General features: G+C 39.0%; 1 protein-coding gene and 1 long non-coding RNA gene across 11 annotated transcripts in view; one reads left to right on the plus strand and one right to left on the minus strand.

Annotated features, from left to right (window-relative positions):
- Positions 1-24,982, plus strand: part of celf6 (CUGBP Elav-like family member 6) — a 196,122-nt gene that overhangs the window by 88,120 nt on the left and 83,020 nt on the right. The window lies entirely within an intron of this gene.
- The window catches only part of LOC131139402 (uncharacterized), a 76,706-nt gene continuing 59,925 nt past the window's right edge, over positions 8,202-24,982 (minus strand). Inside the window, exon 3 of the long non-coding RNA XR_013629672.1 lies at positions 8,202-8,263. This is a non-coding gene — a long non-coding RNA (uncharacterized LOC131139402). The remainder of the gene's footprint in view (positions 8,264-24,982) is intronic.

Consider the following 24,982-nt stretch of genomic DNA (forward strand, 5'->3'; position numbering starts at 1 on the left):
TACAATTAAGTTCATATATTAAGTTCATATATTATTATATATGCTATTATTATATATTAAAAATAAATACATATGAAAATAATATTATCTATTATTATTATATTATATATAATATATATATATAATAAAATACAATTTATATATCTATATATATATAATAAAAATACATGAAAAATCAGAATACTACAATTAAATTCATATATTATTATACATGATATTATTATATATTAAAAATAAATATATATTAAAATCATATTATCTATTATTATTATATTATATATAATATATATAATAAAAATACAATTTATATATCTATATATATGTAATAAAAATACATGAGAAATCAGAATACTACAATTAAATTCATATATTATTATACATGATATTATTATATATTAAAAATAAATATATATTAAAATCATATTATCTATTATTATTATATTATATATAATATATATAATAAAAATACAATTTATATATCTATATATATGTAATAAAAATACATGAGAAATCAGAATACTACAATTAAGTTTATATATTAAGTTCATATATTATTATATATGATATTATTATATATTAAAAATAAATATATATTAAAATAATATTATCTATTATTATTATATTATATAATATATATATATAATAAAATACAATTTGTATATCTATATATATAATAAAAATACATTTTGCATTGAAAGTATTTCGTGCTTCAGTATAGGTACTGCTGTTTGGATTAGCATTGGAGTTAGCAACACAGTCCTGCTTGCAGGCAGGCTTAGCAGTTAACTGTGGTAATTACAGCTAACACCCGTAAAAGGTAGTAAAGGCATTTATTTACGGAGAGACGTGTACTTCAAGTTTCAAGCAGACAACGACCCGAGCGATTAATTGAGACACGGCATCTATTAGACTGGAGGCCACTATCTGAGGAAATAAAGTAGTTTAAATTCAAAACCTGAATGTGCACTGGAGGCAATCAGGTCCCTTTTAGTTTGAAATGGCAACACAGACACGATTGCAGCAGCAGTAGCAATGACACACAAGGCGCGTTATCTGTGCACATATTGGAAGTACAGGCGCCCCTCCTTCTGCTGGCTGATGTAATCCAAGGCAACACAGCACCCATACATTCTAAAAAAAAAATCTCCTCAGAGACAACACGGGAGAAAGACAGCGCAGGAGAGAAAAAACACTTCTCCATAGGAATTTGGGTGGAGAATTCCTTGTCTGCCCCTCAACATGTCACACTTAAAAAAAAGAAAAAAAGAAACTGGTTATTGATCCCGAAGAAGAGAGTCTGTCAGATTTCACTGTGATCCTCCTGCCCCCTGGCTCTCGGCTCAGCCCCAGCCCAGAGAGGATGTTATCCCCTGGGGCTGATTAGACACATTTTCCTGGGAGACTCCCAGGTCACCCTTTAAGCTTCTTCTCCCCTTTTCAGGTAAGCCTACCACAGTATGTCAGACACTTAAGACTTGGGGAGATGACTCCATATGGAAAAAAGACAGCTGACCGTTATACTAAAAAAACACAATGGAACCTTATTCTGGAATTCTATCAACATCCGGAGTCTGTTTTTCAGTGAGCATGACAGTGTTTTGATTGTTCTTTGGCTTTTATCTCACAAGGGTCGTGGGGGTTGCTGGAGCCTATCCCAGCTGTCTTCGGGCGAGAAGCGGGGTACACACTGGACTGGTCGCCAGCCAATCACAGGGCACATATAGACAAACAACCATTCTGTTCTGGTTGATTATAGCGGCACATGTAGACACGCGATTGGACTATTCCTTTCCATGTATACCATTGCTTTCGGGAAGGTCATTCGGAAAGATTCCATTCGGAAAAAGAAAAACTCGTCATGTAAACGTGGTTACTGTTGACATCGGTTGATTGAATAAAGCCAATACATCTCTCCAAAGAATGATGTTGACTGCACTGACTCATATAAACGTGACTATTGGAACACATTCAAAATAGATTGCATTCCGGAATAGGTAGTGTCCAACCACTGTACTTGTTATTTGGCACTGCAATGAAAAGCACCGAAAGCGATGCTTCATTTTTGGATGAAAATCATCAGGATGTGGCGTCTATTCCTGAACGTCCCAAGCCTTCTGTCTCTCAGCAGGTCAAAGCTGGGACAGGACCCGTCTACCTGCGGGCCAGGCCGACCTTTACCTTATTGAGTTAAACGTGATGCGATTATAGAACAAGCTGAACTGCCACAGCCATTACCAGCCTGTTGTCCATTAGTGACCTGTGGTCCAGGACTGCACTCCACACATGGACGCAGTAGCTGTGCACAAAGTCGTCATTGATCTTGATGCACACAGTATGTAACAGCACGACCTGTTCTCTATGTACGCGCACTCTAAGGCAATCTATGTATGCATGAGTCTCAAGGAAGGTTGCTCTCGGTATTTATTACTGTGTGGGAGCGCGTGTAATTGCCACGCGTGCACGCGGGCGGCGAGGCGTCGCTATGATAAGTGACTCTCCGCCTGATTAAAGCGAAGTCTCTCTTGCTGTAATGAACACAGGAGATCCATCAGCCGGGGCCCCTTTGAGGAGCGTCAGGCGCATCGGCAGCTAAAGAACCTGTGATCTCTCGCATTTTAAACGCACCTTGATTAACTTGGCGGCATATTAAATGGAAAGGTATTGAGCTTGGCGGGAGGAAAAAAAAAAAATAAAAAGGGACGCATTTTGATTTGTTAGGTGTTAAGTGACGTTTGCAGGATGTATGTAAAGATAGTAAGCTTCTGTTGTGTAAATAAGTGCAAGAATTACATTTTAAGTGTTGATTTGTTAAGTTAAACAAAGCCGACAAAGTACAGGATTCAAACCGTCTTCATGTGTGACGTCGCCGTCATATCGAACTCTACATGTATGCTTTTTCTTTGGCTTTTTCACTTGTTCCTAAAGGTGGTGACGATATACTTTTCAGGAATGGAGACACAGGAAGTTATATTAAGTAAGCAGACTTAAGAGAGACTTAACTTCTTTTTACACTTGTAACATTCATTCATTTTCTACTGCTTTTCCTCACGAGGGTCGCGGGGGGTGCTGGAGCCTATCCCAGCTGTCTTTGGGCAAGAAGCGGGGTACACTCTGGACTGGTCGCCAGCCAATCGCAGGGCACATATAGACAAACAACCATTCACACTCACATTCATACCTATGGACAATTTGGAGTCGCTAATTAACCTAGCATGTTTTTGGAATGTTCCCACATTCCAAAAACATGGAAACCGGAGAAAACCCACGCATGCATAGGGAAAACATGCAAACTTTTAACTCCACACAGAGATGGCCGAGGTTGGAATTGAACCCTGGTCTCCTAGCTGTGAGGTTTGCGCGCTAACCACTCAACCGCCGTGCCTCAAACTCATATGTCATTCGTTATTTTCATTCATTCATTAATTCACGAGGGTCGCAGGGGGTGCTGGAGCCTATCCCAGCTGTCTTTGGGCGAGAGGCGGGAACTGCCCGTCTGGACTGGTGGCCAGCCAATCACAGGGCACATACAGACAAACAACCATTCACACTCACATTCATACATATAGACAATTTAGAGTCGCTAATTAACCTAACATGTTTTTCTCCACACAAATATGGCCGAAGGTGGAATTGAACTCGACTCTCCTAGCTGTGAGGCCTGCGCGTTAACCACTTATCCACCGTGCAACCCATTTTACAACATCTTTACTCATAATAAAACTTCATTGTGATATTTTTTCTCATGCTACAACTTTTTAAAAAAAAATCTTAGTCGGCAATTAACCTAGCATGTTTTTGGAATGTGGGAGGAAACCGGAGTACCCGGAGAAAACCATGCAATGCACGGGGAGAACATGCAAACTCCACACCGAGATATCCGAGGGTGGGATTGAACTCAGGTCTCCTAGGTGTGATTTCTGGGTGCTAAACACTCGACTGCCGTGCAGCCTCATTCGTTATCTTGGAAGCTAAAAACAATAAAATTTACACGTTTCAATTATTTTTATGGGAACATAAGATACAAGATTAGAAGTTATAGTGAAAAATGAATAATCTGATGTATGATGTCCACATAACGTGATCGATTATTAGCAGGCAAAGTGAAAATAGCAACTAATACGCAACAGAATCACCAATACAGCCTTTGACCAGAGCTCACTGAACCATCTTGGGTCTGAGATTCCTTTTAAAAGCCTTGACAGATAATCCCTAAATGGGACCACAGCAAAAACACAACAAGCCCTTTTCACAAGTATTAAATAGGTTAATGCACATCCTGTATCTCCTTTATGTTCACAATGACAAAGGCCCGTCAGGTGCAACGGTAGAGGCGGATGCTTTTCGAGTTGTCGAGTGCAAACGGGGGACTCGGTGCAAACTTCAATAAGGCACTGTGCAGGGGGACCAGTCGCGCTCTTTTATCATTTATTGGCCGGTTCTTTCTCGAGCCTGCGGGGAGTTGTCCCACTTATTCCACCGTACGCACCCTGCCAGGCAGGTGAACTCTAATACGAGATCGAGGCCTGCCTTTTTTGTGTTTTTTTTTTTGGAGGCTGATCTGATAAGGGGGCCCTGGGGGGGGGGGGGGGGGTGGTCTGTGTGCATTTCCGCTTCTTATCCACAAGTTGCCACTCATCCATTGAAACATTACAGTAAGCCTTTTATGATATATTCTCAGGAGACAACATTATAGAAATCAAACTTGGACGTACCTTTGAGTAGTTATTGTACAGCTTATACATTTACTATCCACGGAAAATGACTGAAAATATGTACGGCTATATAAGCTGTACACTGACTACTCTAAAGTATATATAAGTTTTCATTTCTATAATATTGTACTTTATTCGTCCCTGTCATTTAAAGTACAAAATACCCAATATACAAATCAACAATTTTACCCAGAGAAGTACACTGTAGCATAGTTGGTAGTCCAATTGTGTTTCTTTCATCCCGTATTCCGTAGTCATTCCATGACAGTTGCTGGGAATTTGTTTCCTCGTGTTTACTACAGCAAACATGATGGATTTTTTTTTTTGTATGGAAATGAAGTCATTACGGGGCTGCACGGTGAAAAAGTGGTTAGCGTGCTGACCACACAGCTAGGAGACCAGGGTTCAATTCCACCCTCGGTTATCTCTGTGTGGAGTTTGCATGTTCTGTGAGTGTGAGTGTGAATGGTTGTTTGTCTATATGTGCCCTGTGATTGGCTGGCCACCAGTCCAGGGTGTACCCCGCCTCTTGACCGAAGACAGCTGGGATAGGCTCCAGCATCCCCCGCGACCCTCGTGAGGATAAGCGGTAGAAAATGAATTAATTAATAAATTAACTAATTACGGGGCTGCACGGTGGACAAGTGGTTAGCACGCTGACCTCACAGCTGGGAGACCAGCGTTCAATTCCACCCTTGGTTATCTCTGTGTGGAGTTTGCATGTTCTCCCCGTGCATGCGTGGGTTTTCTCCGGGTACTCCGGTTTCCTCCCACATTCCAAAAACATGCTAGGTTAATTAGCGACTCCAAATTGTCCATAGGTATGAATGTGAGTGTGAATGGTTGTTTGTCTATATGTGCCCTGTGATTGGCTGGCGACCAGTCCAGGGTGTACTCTCGCCTGAAGACAGCTGGGATAGGCTAAATTTTTACTTTATTTTAGTTTTATTGTACAGTGGTTGAATTCTCTTTTGCTCATGTATGATTGAAAAGGGCTGCACGGCAGACGGGTGGTTAGCGCGCAGGCCTCACAGCTAGGAGACGAGAGTTCAATTCCACTCTCGGCCATCTCTGTGTGGACATTGCATGTTCTCCCCGTGCATGCGTGGGTTTTCTCCGGGTACTCCGGTTTCCTCCCACATTCCAAAAACATGCTAGGTTAATTAGCGACTCCAAATTGTCCATAGGTATGAATGTGAGTGTGAATGGTTGTTTGTCTATATGTGCCCTGTGATTGGCTGGCCACTCCAGCACCCCCCACAACCCTTGTGAGGATAACCTGTAGAAAATGAATGAATGTGGGGTACACCCTGGAGAGAACATGCAAACATACAATCTCCACACAGAGATGGCCGAGGGTGGCAAAGTATGTTTTTGCTTGCAGCAAAAAAAAAACATGTGAATGTCGGCGAGCATGTCGCCTGGTAGATGTTGTGGGTCACCTTTGTGACAGAAACAACACGCCCTGATCAAAGGCTGGGCATTTGCCGCTGGGAGGCCCCAAACTCCTGCATCCAGCAGCGGCGGTCTTCTTGTCTGACCTTGGCCTCGCATCACGGAGGTTCGTGCGGCAAAAATAATGGCTAATCTGACCCCGGTTAATGCGCCATTCCGTGTCCCCTTCATCCCTTGTTTCATCTCGGTTTTCCGTTTCTCCAGGCGACATCCGGGAGCCGTGTTGAGGAAATATTGACTTTATGAAAATAAAATGTTCCGTGTCCACTGCCGCCATTTGAACCTGCCATCAACATTAATAAAACGACAAAACTCACACCAACTTTCTTCATCTTTTCAGCTTTATCTCTCATGTGAAAAAACATTTGAATAGTATAAACAAATGTGCACAAACAAAAGTATTTTTTTTGGGTGCATTTACGGGTTTTGGCAATTCAACTTCAGATGAAAAGCTCAGTTTCATTTATTTTATTTTTTTGTTATTTTGTCTTTCTAAGCACTCACAGCAAGTCATCTACTTGTAAGACCTCCCACTGCAAATGCCAAATGTCACTTCCCATGTAAACCACTCAGCGCTTTTATCGGGGATCATCGCAATGGCAAGTAACTTTGGGCCAAACGTCAGCGCTGGCATTCAAATGCCGGAATTAATTCTGCAACAGGGTGAGGGAGGTGAACAGTCATAACAGTCACACGAGCTGTGTCTCCAAATTCGAAAGCAAAGAGCGCACTATTTGAATTAGAAACCTTTGAAGGCAAGGAAAAACACATTTCTTCTGTGATGTGACATCACTCTCTTCGACTCTCTCCGTTCAAGAATGTAAACAAGTAGAAGTAGAAGGTATGACAGAAATGAAAAGTTCAAAAATGTGAAACTTTTCATAGTTAAAGCATATAAATCCTGTTTACAACCTTCTAAATATGGTTTAGAACATTATTAGAGTTCTGCCGGCATGAAATAGCATCCCTATAGTCAACTTTACACTCGCTTTACACAATATAGTTGAACCTTGGTTAGCGTCAATCATTTTTTCCAGATGGCTTGACCAAAATAGACACTAACCAATTCATTTTTCCCCAAAATAATTATTTAAAATCCAATTAATTCATTCAGGAATGATTTTGAATGTTTTCATAGTTTTACAATTACAATTTTACAAGTCGAAAAAAATTATAATATATATATTATATAATTATATAATATATTATTATATAAGGAAATATAAATACACATGAATCAATGGTAAAAATTTATATTTAAGGCTACTTTTACGTTCATTGAACACGTCATTCTTGGCATTACCGCTCCCAAAGACACAATGTGGCAGCGAGATCAACACAGACACCACCTTCCTGTATTATTGCTGGAATTCAATAGTCTTTCTCACTTCAGTAACCCAAAATTTAAACCCAAAAACAAAATTGCAAGTGCCAAATCTTGATAAATAAGGTTCGAAACACAAAACATGGGGCAATGTAGTCATTGGTATAGCTCAGGTTGTACAATGGTCGTCTCCCAATGTGATGGTTGCCGGGTCAAACTTCAGTAAAATAATAAATTTCAACACATTTTTAAGATGCAGTCACCCCCTCGGTTATTTTAGTTGATTAGTTCAAGATCCGGCCACTGTCAGGATTCAATTTGGATATTATAATATGAATATTGGAGCAAAGAAAACATGTATATGTATGTTTATGTTATTTTTTTTTTAAGTTTTTGAAATCAATATTAGAGCCAGGTAAACACTTAAGAAAGGGTTTCAAATAGAATGGGGGAAAAAAGGACACAATAAGAAGCAAAAAAAAATACCACTTCCACACAGAGTAGGAGGAGAACTTCATTTCACTATATGTGTGGGTTTTCTCCGGGTAGTCCGGTTTCCTCCCACATTCCAAAAACATGCTAGGTTAATTAGCGACTCCAAATTGTCCATAGGTATGAATGTGAGTGTGAATGGTTGTTTGTCTAAATGTGCCCTGTGATTGGCTGGCAACCAGTCCAGGGTTGTGGAGTCGTACCTTACCTGTTATTGATGTTGCTTCATCTGTGCTTGATTGTTGGCTCACATCTCACCCTGGAGTGGGCTCCAGCTCACCTTTAAAAGAATAAGTGAGAAAATGAATGAAGGACTTAAATTTACAGTGAGACCAGAAACACACTGAGCTTCAAAAAAAAAAATAAAAATAAAAAAAAAATCATGAAAAGGGGTCTGCCAACCCTGATGTGACACATGAGGGATATTTCCTTTTTCTGGAGATCAGTGAGGGTTGGAAAAGAGAAGCTCAGCTGGGAGAATGTAACAACAGTGGAGATGCAGAAAAAGACATTCAAAAGGCAGCCGCTGATGAAGCGCCGGGATCGCCACTCCCAATGAGCTGCAGTGATGGAAGGATTTCATCTGTTTTATCTCCGACACAGACCATGTCCTTCTTTTCTTTTCTTTCTTTTTTTTTTTTTTTTTTTACCGCTTTTCTCTGCTTCAGTGAGGCAAAGATCTTAATCGTGGTTGACCGTAATCTAGCAGAGTGGAACGCTTTTCTTCAATAGACCACAAAAAATACGTAGCTTATAGATGTTGGGGTTATTGTCTGGCAAAAAGAAGAAAAAATATGTGTACTGTGTGTGTGTGTGTGTGTGTGTGTGTGTGTGTTGTGGAAAAAGTTGTCGACAAAGTGACGGGCAGGAATGAATAAGTTCCAACTTTTATCTCCTTGTGAAGGGAACGTCGCAAACCATTTGTTTGTGTCATGCCCCCCCCCCACACACACACATAAATACAACAGTCAGCACTACACTCACACACGAATAGAAGTAACCTAAATTCATCATCAATAATTTACAATACAATACTTACAATCCAAGCATATATCATCATAAAACCATCATCAATATATTATGAACTATCATAGGCCAAACAAAGACAAGTGTTTTCATTGTATTTTAATAAGTAATTACAAATGCACGCTTGTATTCCCATGCATCTGTATTGTTTCCCTACTAAGATCCATCGCTAAAACAAATATGGTATTTTTTTCTATAACTTCTATTCCATGTTAGTTTTATTTTGTAAAAAAAAAAGTTTATTTGTGAAATCTGAGAAATCTGGAAATATGGGCTAGTAACTATAAAAGCAATCTTCACTCGCTAAATGTACTGCAAAAAAAGGCCAGTAAGGATAATTCATAATGCCGCCTACAGAGAACATACTAACTCCTTATTTCTAAAATCACAAATACTTAAACTTGCTGATATAGTTAATATCTAAACAGCTAAAATAATGCATAAGGCTAAAAATAACCTTAAAATAACCTAAAAATGTCATCCAATACTTCTCTACAAGACAGGAGAAATATGATCTCAGGGAAGAAGTACATTTGAAACACTTATATGCTAGGACTATGTTAAAAAGCCGTAGGATTTCAGTATGTGGAATCAAACTATGGGATGGATTGAGTAAGGAACTCAAACAATACACAACGACGAGAGTCTTGAACTAGTCATGATGTGCTATACATGTGCTATACATGACAGGTACTATGGTACACATTATGTCATTATTAAATTAAATTAAATTAAATTAAATTAAATTAAATTAAATTAAATTAAATTAAATTAAATTAAATTAAATTAAATTAAATTAAATTAAATTAAATTAAATTAAATTTTAAAAAACTATTTAAAAATTATATTAGGAAAGCAGGAAGTGAACAAATGTAACAGTTACTGATTGTAAAAGTACCAGATGGAGGGGTAGGATTTAATAAGCTTTGCTTCTTCCTACTCCTGATGCATATTCAAATAAAATAAAACCATTACCATTGCATTACATTAGTTTTGAGGGTAGAACTGCGGTCCCTACAGTATATTGGTATTGGTAATGAAGTGCTGGACAATATTGGTATATCGAATATCGGTAAAAAAGCCAATATCTAACATCCCTATTGTCCTTACATTTCCCCGCTACTCACACTCGTGGAGGGAGTCCTTTCGATGCTCACTGTGCTCAAGTCTCAAGGGAATTGTGAAGGAATCTCACATTTTGTTCTAATTAGGAATCGTACAAGGTTTCAGGGCTCATCTGGTGCTCGCAATTGACTGAAGATCACAACAAAATTGGGAGTCAATATCCGCTTTAAAGTTTCTCTCCCTTTGCTATTTCATTTTTTACATATGTCATGTAGAAAATCTTGTCTCCGTCACCTCATTTTCTTTTCCGTGTTGCCTTTTGTTGTCACTTTCCAGCTCTGTCTTTGTCACTTCCTGTCTTAGATTCGTCTTTTGTCATTTCCTCCTTTTTTAAGGAGGTTGTTTTTCAGAAATCTACTAGAAATACAACAAGAGGAATCGGTAAATTCTTCTACTTTAATTGGCATCCCCGGAATGCCAACAAAGAGTACAGAATATTTGTTTTCAGTCCTATGAAGGGATACAGTAAATGCTATTATTAGACCACAGTTCTGTTCCATCGCAACGCATATCCTTCATATGTGTTGCAGCCTGGCGCTACAACTACTTCCTTGTTGTTACTTGAGCGTTTGCAGATCGTCCAATTGGAAAAGGATCTTATCAGGCGTAAATAATGGCAGCTATGGGTAAAAAGCTGAAGGGGGGGTGCAACAGATGCTTGCTCCCCTCCAGTGGGTCTGCTCACTGCATGCTGCTACTCACATATTGAGCTCCTACTAACACTGATGTGTATTAATTCTGTGCAATATGCAAAGAAATAATAAAAATAAAGATGATTAGAATTCCTAAATGCTTACTTTACTGTCTTTTACATTTATGAATATTCCGGAATTTGCAAAAACTTTTGCAGCACACATGTTATTATTATTATTATTATTTTTTTATTGGCCCACGGCATTAATGAAAGGATGAAATAACAGATGTTACAAGAAAAAAAAAACATGTAAAGTTAAATGTTAGATAACAAACTATTACGGATGATCTGTAATAAGCATTTTCGCTTTGGAAAAATAAAATAAAAAAATAAAAACTCTCAGCTGCACGGTAGTTGAGTGGTTAGCGTGCAGACCTCACAGCTAGGAGACCAGGGTTCAATTCCACCCTCGGCCATCTCTGCGTGGTCTTAGCATGCTCTCCCGTTCTACCTAATTGGCAGTCGAACATAGGTACGTTTAAGGAAAATATCAGTTCCCCACTAAAAAGGGAGAAAAACAGCTTTTTGTGAATCGATACATTTCAAGCAAAACTTTAGTTTTGACAAAAATATTTGCTTTTGTGACAACTCAAATATCGAAACAACTATAAAACAACATAAATAACACAAAAATATGCTTTTTTTTTACATCAAAATACCAATTTATTTAGAAATGTAACACTATGTAACGAGTGGTTAGCGCGCAGACCTCATAGCTAGGAGACCAGGGTTCAATTCCACCCTCGGCCATCTCTGTGTGGTGTTAGCATGTTCTCCCGTTCTACCTAATTGGCAGTAGAACATAGGTACGTTTAAGGAAAATATCAGTTCCCCACTAAAAAGGGAGAAAAACAGCTTTTTGTGAATCGATACATTTCAAGCATAACTTCTGTTTTGACACAAATATGTTTTTTTTTGTGACAGCTCAAATATCGAAACAACTATAAAACAACATAAATAACACGCGCAGACCTCACAGCGAGGAGACCCGAGTTCAATCCCACCCTCTCCGCCATCTCTGTGTGGAGTTTGCATGTTCTCCCCGTGCATGCGTGGGTTTTCTCCGGGTACTCCGGTTTCCTCCCACATTCCAAAAACATGCTAGGTTAATTAGCGACTCCAAATTGTCCATAGGTATGAATGTGAGTGTGAATGGTTGTTGCTAGCATTGATGCTAGCAGTAATCAAAGGTATCTTGGCTGTCTAAAATCGGCTACGGCATTGCTGCTTGTTCTAAATAGATCCAGAACACGGATGTGTACTTATTGGGCCACTATGATCAAATAGATGAGATGTCCTTTCCGGGATTATTAAAACCAACCATAGTCATCCAACACATGTTCTTGCAGGTACATTTTTGAAATGTAATTTCCTGAAGTATGGCGTTGAAAGCAGCTCGCAATATTGAACGGAACAATTGAAGTGTTGTCTCTCATGGGGGAAACATGCAGCGTTTGTCATGCCTTGTCCTCTCTCCGAGATGGAAGGCCGGCAAAAAGCCCCTCCAGCCTCCATCATTTAATTTGACAAGGAGGCGTGAGGTGAGCTGGAAGAGGAAATACGGTCTAGCCGCTGGTGAACGCCGCTCGAGAGCTCGTACGTTGCCCGGGGCTATTGACCACACCGTGTCAGCTTCTATGCTAGAAACCGCGTCCCCGCAAAGGCACTTAAATTGCATTCGGGGGCTCAGCTGGTGGGGGTGGGAAAAAAACGGCCGGGACGGAAATCAATGAGTGGATACAAGAGTCGGCTATTGACGAATGCCAGGAACATGACATCAAACTGTTGTAGCTCGCTGAAACAACACATGCAGGCTGTGAGACTGAGTTGTTGCACTTAAATGAAAGGTTAGCTTTTTGTTAGCACGCACCAAACTGTCAACAGACTCGAAGACTTTGGGTTAAGAGAGTTTTGATTTCATTTATTCATTCATTTTCTACCGCTTATCCTCACGAGAGTCACGGCGGGTGCTGGAGCCTATCCCAGTTGTCTTCAGGCAAGAGGCGGGGTACACCCTGGACTGGTCTCCAGCCAATCACAGGGCACATATAGACAAACAACCATTCACACTCACATTCATACCTATGGACAATTTGGAGTCGCTAATTAACCTAGCATGTTTTTGGAATGTGGGAGGAAACCGGAGTACCCGGAGAAAACCCACAAGATCATGCAAACTCCACACAGAGATGGCAGAGGGTGGAATCGAACTCGGGTCCCCTAGTCTCCCCTAATAATTTTCATGATAAGAAAAAATATTTGGTATTTTCATTCATTTCAACCGCTTGTGAGGATTCATGAGGGTCGCGAGGGGTGCTGGAGCCTATCCCAGCTGTCTTCGGGCGAGAGGCGGGGTACACCCTGGACTGGTGGCCAGCCAATCACAGGGCACATATAGACAAACAACCATTCACACTCACATTCATACCTATGGACAATTTGGAGTCGCTAATTAACCTAGCATGTTTTTGGAATGTGGGAGGAAACCGGAGTACCCGGAGAAAACGCACGCATGCACGGGGAGAACATGCAAACTCTGCACAAACTCCGTCTGTGCGCTAACCACTCGACCGCCGTGCAGCTTATATACGTAGTTAAAAATAACGGGAAAAGTGCCTAAACAGCGCCTCTCCTGGTTGCAGGCAAGTAGTGCACTCCATTTTACATCTATCGCTTCAAGTCTTATTGATGGCAGAATAAAATCATTCATTTTTTTTTTTCGTTTAGCAACCACATGCTCTCCGCTAACATTAGCCCAGATGAACATACACCACATTAGACATGACACATCCTTTGCTTCCGAGCCCAGAAAATCACACAGGCCCGTCATCCCACCCTTCAGCGGGAAGAATAATCACCCTGGGATGGTGATGGATCCCGCGAGCTTGTTCCCCGCCACTGTTCTTCCCCCGCCCCACTTTGCGGAAGCACCACGCGTTCCCCGCAAAACGTGGAAACAAACTGCATATTGCATTCTGTTTCAAGTGTTACAAATCTCTTGCAATAATGTAATAAAAGATGTATTATTCATTGCTGCTACATAGCAGTGGAGGAGGTGGGAACGGGGCCGGGGGACGGGCGGCGGCAGTAACACGTTGGGGCGGGTTGTTGGGGGTGATGTGCATATATCAAACCACCGATGTCAGGTGATGTGTAACTAGGGGAACATTACGGTTCTTGTGCCATCAATAGTCGGGGGGGGGATTAGATGTGAGAGAACAACATGGAAAAAGACTAGTGACTCGGGAAGCTAGTGCTAAATAATAACAATACGAGTAATAATATAATAATAATACATTTTCTGTGTAAATTGTTAGTTACCCAGGCCATGGTAATCCGAAAAAAGTTGAATCATGGCCTCTAATTTCCCCTTCTGTCCAAAAGGCTTCTTCAGTTCTAAAATTGTAAGAGTGAGGTCTTCCTATTTATGTCCCTGGTGCATATATGTTTTTTTAATACAACACTTTTGTAGATACTTTAACTACTACATGTTAAAATGAAAAAATTAGGGAGGTGATAAGTGAAAGTTTGCTGCACAAAAAAATAATTCAAAGTAATGTAATTAGTTAAATATAATTAAAAAAAACTGAATAAAAATAATTTATAATAATATAAAATGATAATTATATCTGTATCTATTTAAATACGTTTTACTGACTTGAATTTTTAAAATTTGTCACAAAATAATTAATCTTATTTCACTAATTTGTTAATTTTTTTAAATAATAATTACCGCAAAATTTATTTTATTCTATTCAGAAATATACATGTAATTATTGGAATTTAATCCCGATTATAATTACACAATAATATAATTTGTATTTATTTGGTAGCTTTATGATTTTTATTTTACTTTTAAAAATGTTAAAAAATAATGTACATATTTTTTCCGGTATTTAAAGTAATTGTAAAATTAATTTTAAAATAGTTGAGACAATGTCATTCATTTAAAAATATTATATTATTTTCACTTAAAATATTAATTAGAGCTGTCAAAAATGACTTGTTTGGAATTTTGCACATCATCCTTATTTAAAACATGAACACATATTTCTGTCCCTTTTCTGTGCATTTTTAACACGGGAAACGAGTTAGTATGAGCTAGCTAACAATGTGCGTCATTCGGAGGTACCTATTTCGAAAACTAGTCCTGTAAGCTGTAAGCTACAATAATAATCATAATAATATTAGGTACCGTTGTAGCTTGGTTAAGTCTGTTACGTAAATGGAACGTTTGTTTTGTGAAAGTTTTAGCGTCAAAAAAAGGTATTTCCTATGACATCCATTGTTTGCTAGCTCCTATTAACTCGTTTTATTGTGCTAGCTTTTCTATACCTTTTATCCTCATTAGGGTAGCCCGGACTGGTCGCCAGCCAATTGCCTTGCTATCTTTTAGTATGATTTAAATTTTTACTCCATTCAGGGCTGTTACTATATAATAATATACAGTATATAATATTATCCTGTAATTTATCTCTTTACAGTAAAGAGGGCAAATTTTAGAACAAATTTGAAATGGTGATTAATCACAATTAATTAATTTGATTGCACAGCTCTAATATTAATGCAACTTGATGCCTAATAAACTTCATAACCAAAATAAAGAATTGTGAAATAAACCCCGAAACAAGCAATGGTGTAAACAAGCATACAATTTCAATCTTCTGTACAAACGAGAATCCATTTGTGCTCCCCAGGTGTGGCAAACAAAAGGTTGAGATGCCCCAGATCCGTCTAAATGGTTTTGCTTTATTTCCCATTATTGCTGTGAGGCGTCAAATGTGCCAAATGAATAATTTTGCTACCAAGTGTATAATTGCGGATGCTTCCTGATTTGGAATGAGCAAAAAAAAAAAACAAAAAACAAAAACAAAAAGCTCATGGTAAGTCATAATGGTGGAAGTGGAGGAGGGTCATGTAAGTCCACAAGCATGGCGGCACATTGGAGTGTAATGTTTACAACACACATGCATGAGCAACGTTAATGTCGAGGAATCGTGGCAGGGAAAATAAACGAGAAAACCTCATCACAACAGAGTGTATCTAAGAGGTAATACATTTTTTTTTCTTTTTTTTTTGCCGGTTCTACTATTGCCATTTTCTTTTTTTTTTCCTCTACTGGCCTGGAGGCTCACGTGCAGAAGGAGTAATAGACATAGTAATGGCTTCATCCTCGCCTAGCTAAATTTGTTTTTCTTTCCGCAGCTTTGCAAATATGAATATAAAAAAACAACAAACATGATATAGAGCGGTTACCGTATTATACTTTGGCATTCATAAATTTGTGTTTACATTATCAACACCGCTCTGCACACAAAAACAACCTTTCCTGGAGGTGAGAGAAAAAAAAAACACACCGTCTTCATGTTGCCCAGCAGTGAAGAAACAAGTGGCGCATAGGCTCGATTTGGTCATAAGAATATTTCATCTGGGGCTGCATGGTGCATAAGTGGACACCCGAGTTCGATTCCACTCTCCCCGTGTGGAGTTTGCATACTCTCACCGTGCATTTGTGGGTTTTCTCCGGGTACTCCGGTTTCCTCCCACATTCCAAAAAACATGCTAGGTTAATTAGCGACTCCAAATTGTCCATAGGTATGAATGTGAGTGTGAATGGTTGTTTGTCTATATGTGCCCTGTGATTGGCTGGCCACCAATACAGGGTGTAGTCTGCCTCTCACCTGAAGACAGCTGGGATAGGCTCCAGCATGCCCGCGACCCTCGTGAGGATACGCGGTAGAAAATGAATGAATGAATGAATATTTCATCCTGTCCGCTGAGGGTAGGGAAAAGTATTAATATTCTAATATATTGGCTCATAATATCTCACAAGCAGTACTCTACGGCAATAAAAATATAGAACTGTACTTGATTTGATGTTAAATCTATTGTTGTGATTCTAAGAAAATGCTTATTTTTAGGCCTGTCAAAAATAACTAATATATATTTTTAAAACTCATTCGCAGAGGCAAAAAGAGGTGATGATGCAAGTTCACAATAGAAGAGATTGTGTTTAGTGAAGGTGTGTAGCGTGCAGAAGGTTTTACATTGAAGAGAAATTGGAACTCACGCACACAGTTCAATTGCAAGTGTGACAATTGTAAATAAGTGTTGGTGTTATATTAGTAATATATATATATATATATATAAATATAATTTTATTTATATTATTTATATTATTATATAAATTATATATAAATATTAATATATATAATTTCATTTATAGATTTTTTTCAACAAGAAAAAAAACAACATAATTTTATTTATATATAAATAAAATGTTATATATTTTTTATTTTTATATGATTCTATTTTTGATATATTTATATTATTATTTATATTATTTATATTATTATATAAATTATATGTAAATATTAATATATATATATAATTTCATTTATATATTTTTTTTCAACAAGAAAAAAACAACATAATTTTATTTATATATAAATAAAATGTTATATATTTTTGATTTTTATATGATTCTATTTTTGATATATTTTATATATATATTACATATATTTTTCATGTAAAACAACCATTTGTATGTGTTGAAAAAAATATATGCATATACTATATATATATAATTTTATATTTTTTATATATTTATATATATATATATATATATTCTTTTTTTCATGTAAAACAACCATTTGTATGTGTTGTTTATATTATGTCATCGTTGTTTAGATATTTTAGGAATTTCTATTTTAGTAACTCATAACTCAAATATCAAATTTGCTACATTTAAGTATGTTGAAAAATACACTGAAGATAAGTACATTTACTAGGATTGGCCATCCATCCATATCAATATGGTATTTATGTATTTATGTCGGCTGATCCCCTCTACAGCATTCATAACAAATATGTCTGCCGTGTGTGGGACTTCCTGTCTTTGTTAGAGTGATATAAGTTTTGCACCTTGCAAAATGACTCAATTGTGTACATTTTTTTTTTACTTTTTTGCTTAGTTTGTTACATTAATTTATTCCACACACTGATTGGCTGAAGGTTTTTCGTGTTGTTTACACTTAAAAGTGTTTTGTTAGCACATTCACCTACATACTGTAGATATGTATTGTCAGTGTATATTTACAAATAAATTGTATTGTTATTGTTATTAGTTGGTATCCCAAGTTAATCTGCAATTCCCGTCCTTTTCCTCCCATCCTTTTTGCCAGTTTCTCCCTCTTGAAGTAACAGGAGGTCCTGACCCAAAGCCTCCCTGTCATCCCATTAGTGGGAAAAGAGAAACAGCATTACATGGACACTTCTGGTGCACAAGCACCTCCTTTAAAATCAACATAAACAATCCCAGGACGATGCTCACACACACACACATACACACAAACACACACAGACGCAAACACAAACAGAAAAAAAAAGCCAAGACAAGCCAAGAGGAGGCTGGGGCATTGATTTTATGATGATGCCCCCGGCTGCTTTCAGTCATACAGGAATTGGAGGCGGCTGAGCTTAGCTTTTTTTTTTGGAAGGTGAAAATGGAGGGCTTGATGCTTGCTTTTGGAAGCAGTCCGACGGACAAACCCGGATACAGACGTGTGCAGCAGCTGGATCCGGAGCTTGTACAACATTGGTGGGGTCGGGGGGGGGTGTTTAGTGGGGAGGAGGAGGCAGTTGTGGCCAACTCCACAGCCAAGCGCACAAACACAGGCCCCGCGACTGCCAATCAAAGCCGCCTCGGGCGCCACCGCTACCGTGCACGCATAAATTAGCATACATTTGCATGAGAAGTCACTCGTTTAGCAGGCCCGCTCGGATCCCCTCCCTGCACCCCACCCCTCATCCCCGACACACAAATGGCATTTTCTACTCCCCTTTTTCCCTCAATTGCTCACTTTTACTCTCCTTATCCCATTACAAGCACAGACAGATAAGAGCTTGGAAATACTATCTTCACTCTTTTTATACCACTCAACACATTACATGAATGAATGTGTACATGTGCTTATTTGATTGTTTGTTTGGGGGCGTACAAACGGGCTAAATGAGCCAACGCAAATTATGTACAAATAACACAAACGTAGGGGAAAATATGTACCAACACAAACAAATGAAAGTCAATATTTATGAAGGTAATAATGCTCAAGGTTGCACGGTGGTCGAGTGGTTAGTGCGCAGACCGCACAGCTAGGGTTCAATTCCACCCTCGGCCATCTCTGTGTGGTGTTAGCGTGCATCTCCGTTCGACCTAATTGGCAGTAAAACATTCAGTACGTTTAAGGAAAATATCAGCTCCCCACTAAAAAGGGAGAAAAACAGCTTTTTGTGAATCGATACATTTCAAGCATAACTTTCGTTTTGACACAAATATGTTTTGCTTTTGTGGCAGCTCAAATATCGAAACAACTATAAAACAACATAAATACCACAAAAATATGTTTTTTTTTACATCAAAATACCAATTTATTTAGAAATGTAACACTATGTAACAAGTGGTTAGCATGCAGGCCTCACAGCTAGGAGACCAGGGTTCAATTCCACCCTCGGCCATCTCTGTGTGGTGTTCCCCGTTCTACCTAATTGGCAGTAGAACATAGGTACGTTTAAGGAAAATATCAGTTCCCCACTAAAAAGGGAGAAAAACAGCTTTTTGTGAATCGATACATTTCAAGCATAACTTTCGTTTTGACACAAATATGTTTTGCTTTTGTGACAGCTCAAATATCGAAAGAACTATAAAACAACATAAATAACACAAAAATATGTTTTTTTAACATCAAAATACCAATTTATTTAGAAATGTAACACTATTTAACGAGTGGTTAGCATGCAGGCCTCACAGCTAGGAGACCAGGGTTCAATTTCACCCTCGGCCATCTCTGTGTGGTGTTAGCATGTTCTCCCGTTCGACCTAATTGGCAGTAAAACATTCAGTACGTTTAAGGAAAATATCAGCTCCCCACTAAAAAGGTAGAAAAACTGCTTTTTGTGAATCGATACATTTCAAGCATAACTTTCGTTTTGACACAAAAATGCTTTGCTTTTGTGGCAGCTCAAATATTGAAACAATTATAAAATAACATAAATAACACAAAAATATGGGTTTTTTTACATCAAAATACCAATTTATTTAGAAATGTAACACTATTTAACGAGTGGTTAGCATGCAGGCCTACCATAATACCATACATAATACCATACTGACCTCAATATACGGCAACCCAAGGTGTAAAACAGCCACTTTTTATGAGTTCAACTACAATAAATTGTCCATCCATTTTCTATGCCGCTTATCCTCATCAGGTTCATGGGATTATGCTGGAGCCTATCCTAGCTGACTTTGGGCGAGATGCAGGGTACACCGCGGGCTGGTCGCCAGCCAATTCCAGGGCACATAAAGCCAAACAACCTTACACTCACACCTATGGCCAATTATGGCCAATTATGGCCAATTATGGCCAATTACCCTGTTCTTGTACTTATTAACGTCCATGCTGTGTTTGAGTGCTCATGGTGAAAAAATCATGTCATTTTATCCGATTCCACTCTCACTGGCTTCAACCTCGCTGTGTAACTGCTGCAACTGACCGCCAGACTAAATATTCTTGTCTTCCTGGAGGGTTTGGGGGGGGTAATTTAGACAGCCATGCATACCCTGCTGCTCCTGGTATGGAACAAGGTTTTAAAAGTTCTGGGGATAATGAAGCGGAGTTGGTGCATGTTTTTGAAGAAAGTTGGAGCCATAAATTGAGGAAAGTGGAGTTTTTGCAAGATGAATCACTCATAAAGCCAACCTTTGTGAAGATAAGATGATTGACACTGTCAGATAGGAGGCGGTCCTCAGGTTTGTTTCCTGGACTGTGATAGAAGTCCAGTTTTGGTGTGAATTGGGTCTTATTGCATACATTATAGCTACAGTATCCCCACACAGAGTTATGTACTGTCCAGACAAATGAATAAATATTATTAATTTCTCTAGTATTTCAAATTGGGGGGTATGACAAAAAAGTCTGGCAAGAGAACATGCAAACTCCACACAGAGATGGCCGAGAGTGGGATTGAACTGGGGTCTCCTAGCTGTGAGGTCTGCGTGGTAACCACTTGACCGCCGTGCAGCATGGACAATTTGGAGTCGCCAACTAACCTAGCATGTTTTTGGAATGTGGGAAGAAACCGGAGTACCCGGAGAAAACCCACACAGAAATGGATCGAGGGTGGAATCAAACTCGGGTCTCCTAGCTGTGAGGCCACAGCCAAATAATAAATAACAATAAACTCAACTAATACTTTCATTCATTCATTCATTTTCTACCGTTTTTCCTCACGAGGGTTGCGGGGGGTGCTGGAGCCTATCCCAGCTGTCTTCGGGCGAGAGGCGGGGTACACCCTGGACTGGTTGCCAGCCAGCCAATCACAGGGCAAATATAGACAAACAACCATTCACACTCACATTCATACCTATGGACAATTTGGAGTCGCTAATTAACCTAGCATGTTTTTGGAATGTGGGAGGAAACCGGAGTACCCGGAAAAAAAACCCCACGCATGCACGGGGAGAACATGCAAACTCCACACAGAGATGGCCGAGAGTGGGATTGAACTGGGGTCTCCTAGCTGTGAGGTCTGCGTGCTAACCACTGGACCGCCGTGCAGCATGGACAATTTGGAGTCGCCAATTAACTTAGCATGTTTTTGAAATGTGGGAGGAAACCGGAGTACCCGGAAAAAACCCACACAGAAATGGTCAATGGTGGAATTAAACTTGGGTCTCCTAGCTGTGAGGCCACAGCCAAATAATAAATAACAATAAACTCAACTAATACTTTCATTCATTCATTCATTTTCTACCGTTTTTCCTCACGAGGGTTGCGGGGGGTGCTGGAGCCTATCCCAGCTGTCTTCGGGTGAGAGGCGGGGTACACCCTGGACTGGTTGCATGCCAGCCAATCACAGGGCACATATAGACAAACAACCATTCACACTCACATTCATACCTATGGACAATTTGGAGTCGCTAATTAACCTAGCATGTTTTTTGGAATGTGGGAGGAAACCGGAGTACCTGGAGAAAACCCACACAGAAATGGTCGCGGGTGGAATTAAACTTGGGTCTCCTAGCTGTGAGGCCACAGCCAAATAATAAATAACAATAAACCGAAATAATACTTTTATTCATTCATTCATTTTCTACCGTTTTTCCTCACGAGGGTTGCGGGGGGTGCTGGAGCCTATCCCAGCTGTCTTCGGGTGAGAGGCGGGGTACACCCTGGACTGGTTGCTAGCCAGCCAATCACAGGGCACATATAGACAAACAACCATTCACACTCACATTCATACCTATGGACAATTTGGAGTCGCTAATTAACCTAGCATGTTTTTGGAATGTGGGAGGAAACCGGAATACCCGGAAAAAAACCCCATGCATGCACGGGGAGAACATGCAAACTCCACACAGAGATGGCCAAGAGTGGGATTGAACTGGGGTCTCCTAGCTGTGAAGTCTGCGTGCTAACCACTCGACTGCCGTGCAGCATGGACAATTTGGAGTCGCTAATTAACCTAGCATGTTTTTTGGAATGTGGGAGGAAACCGGAGTACCTGGAAAAAAACACAGAAATGCCCATCGGTGGAATCGAACTCGGGTCTCCTGCGCGCTAACCACAGCCAAATAAAAAATAACAATAAACCTAACTAATACTTGTACATATAATATAGAGTATAACCCAAATAACAACAATGTCCAGCTGCTTTCATTTACATGAAGTACATCGAGTACAGATTTGTTTGACCCGAGTTCTACTGCAAAGCGTATACATTAGCATGAAAGTATACATTAAGGGCATGTATGACGCTGTGCATACATTGTATGACGCTAACCTGGAGTGCGTACCACACGGCGTGCATGCATCTGCCTTTAAGATGCATAAGGGTCACATTCAGTATGGTTCCGTGTCTGTTCAAGTGCCCCCTGCTGGCTCCAGCAAAAGGCTGCGCTCCCCTTTGTCAGCAGCTCCAACATAAATCCCAAACACTTCAGGAAGCAATCCTAAGGCTACGAAGCTACGCTGTCTCATTGCATTTCTTCACCAGTGTGTTGACTTCCTGTCGTTCCGGTGACCTCCGCGATGGAGCTTTCTTGTAGGGATAGTAGGTCCAGTTCAAGATGTCTTCTTAAGGTCAAGAAAGTATTAACGTTCTTGTTATGAATGCTAATGATGTCAGCCGAGGCTTGTTGATTAGCCTGAATGGAGAACTCTTAGACGTGTACGGCCTAATTAATGACTGAAGGGTGGCCTAACGAAGACAAGAGCGCACCGCCGTGGTGGTGGGTGGTCCCAAGGTTAAGTGCACTCATGGACAACAACGGCATGGTTCGCTCCCCCTGAAGCCATGCCAACCCCCTTAAGACAGGGCCACCATCATGACCGGGCCTAATTAGCTGTCACAGCAGGTGGACCGGTGGCGCTGCGTGGTCTTGTATCTCTGACAGTTCTGGACCCTGCTGAGCTGCCCTGAGACATTTACTGCACGAGACGACTGACTTGGCGTGTGGGCGATTGAGAACATTGATATTAAGGATGGGCATAACGACCAATTAATAATTTAGTTGATTGTGTGGAATTGATCGTTGCTTAACCCTAACCCTAAATGTCACAAACAGTAGTTTGCTGCTCTACGTTGGTAAAATTAATATCATCATCACACTGGAAACAGGAGTTCAGAACAGTCACACTCTTACCGTATGTGGTTTATATTGACAATGAAAAAAGTTGATGAAATTTCCGAGCAATTTCCTTCATATTCACTACTTCATATGAAGACACTTTTGGCTTATATACCTTAATCCAGACTGGAGTGCGGTGGTATTGAATCATAAAAAAGCCAGAAGCAAGGCAAGGTCATTCTTCTGTCAGCTAATAAAAAAGGGATATAAGTTGAGGAGAGGAAAAAAAAATACAGAAAAAGTAATATATGAAATATATAAAGTTAAGCACTGTATAGTATTTGAACTGGGGAATTTTACGGCATCATCACTCAAACTCCGCTGCATTAACCGACAAAAAAAAAAAAAAAAGTTTGTTTACCAATAGCACTACACTTGCACTTCTGGTTTAATCTAGTACCATTTTGATCAGCTTCAAATACTTAATGCAGTACAAGCTGGTACAAGCTGAATACAGTATATCCTTTTGAACAATACATTGACCACGCTTATGCTTAATATCATTTGAACATGCATCAGATTGCAATTGAATGCATCACATCATCAATTCTCAGTTCCACATGTCCAAAAGGAGTAGGAAGAAGCAAATCTTATTAAATCCTACCCCTCCATCTGGTACTTTTACAATCAGTAACTGTTACATTTGTTCACTTCCTGCTTTCCTAATATATATTTTTTAAATTTAATTTAATTTAATTTAATTTAATTTAATTTAATTTAATTTAATTTAATTTAATTTAATTTAATTTAATTTAATTTAATTTAATTTAATTTAATTTAATTTAATTTAATTTAATTTTTTGTCACATACCAAAGTACAAGCTGATATGACCATCCAATGACATAATGTGTACCATAGTAAGTGTCAATATAGTGATATATAGTGAATTGTCTCATCGTTGTGCATTGTTTGAGGTCCTGACTCAATCCATTCCATAGTTTGATTCCACATACTGAAATGCTACGGCTTCTTAACGTAGTCCTAGCATATAAGTTTTTCAAATTTAGTTCTTCACTGAGTATTTGTGATTTTAGAAATAAGGAGTTAGTATGTTCTCTGAATTATCCTTACTGACCTTTTTTGCAGTGCATTTAGCGAGTGAAGATAGCATCATATTTCCACACAATAAATTAGATATGGTCGAACCACAGAGCAATAAAGTGATTTCTGATTGAGAACAAATTTTGCTTTGTTCAATATTGAAATGTTTCTTGCCCCCTTATGTTGTATTTTTGTAATATTTTGGTTTGATTTGTTTATTATTAAAAAACGGCATATAGATACACGATTTTATCTGTCCATAAAGGAGTAGGAAAAAAATGCAAGACATGCATAATGCTGTTAAAACTTGAATGATTAGTCTCTTAGAGGCAAGAACAGCACTTCCTGTTGTTGTTGTTGTTGTTGTTATACATAACAGTCCATCATTTTGAACTGAACATACTTAAACACAGTGTCAAGT

This window comes from Doryrhamphus excisus, linkage group LG13 (assembly GCF_037039965.1).
Source record: "Doryrhamphus excisus strain RoL-2023G ecotype Guam linkage group LG13, RoL_Dexc_Guam_v1.1, whole genome shotgun sequence".
Lineage (NCBI taxonomy): Eukaryota > Metazoa > Chordata > Actinopteri > Syngnathiformes > Syngnathidae > Doryrhamphus > Doryrhamphus excisus.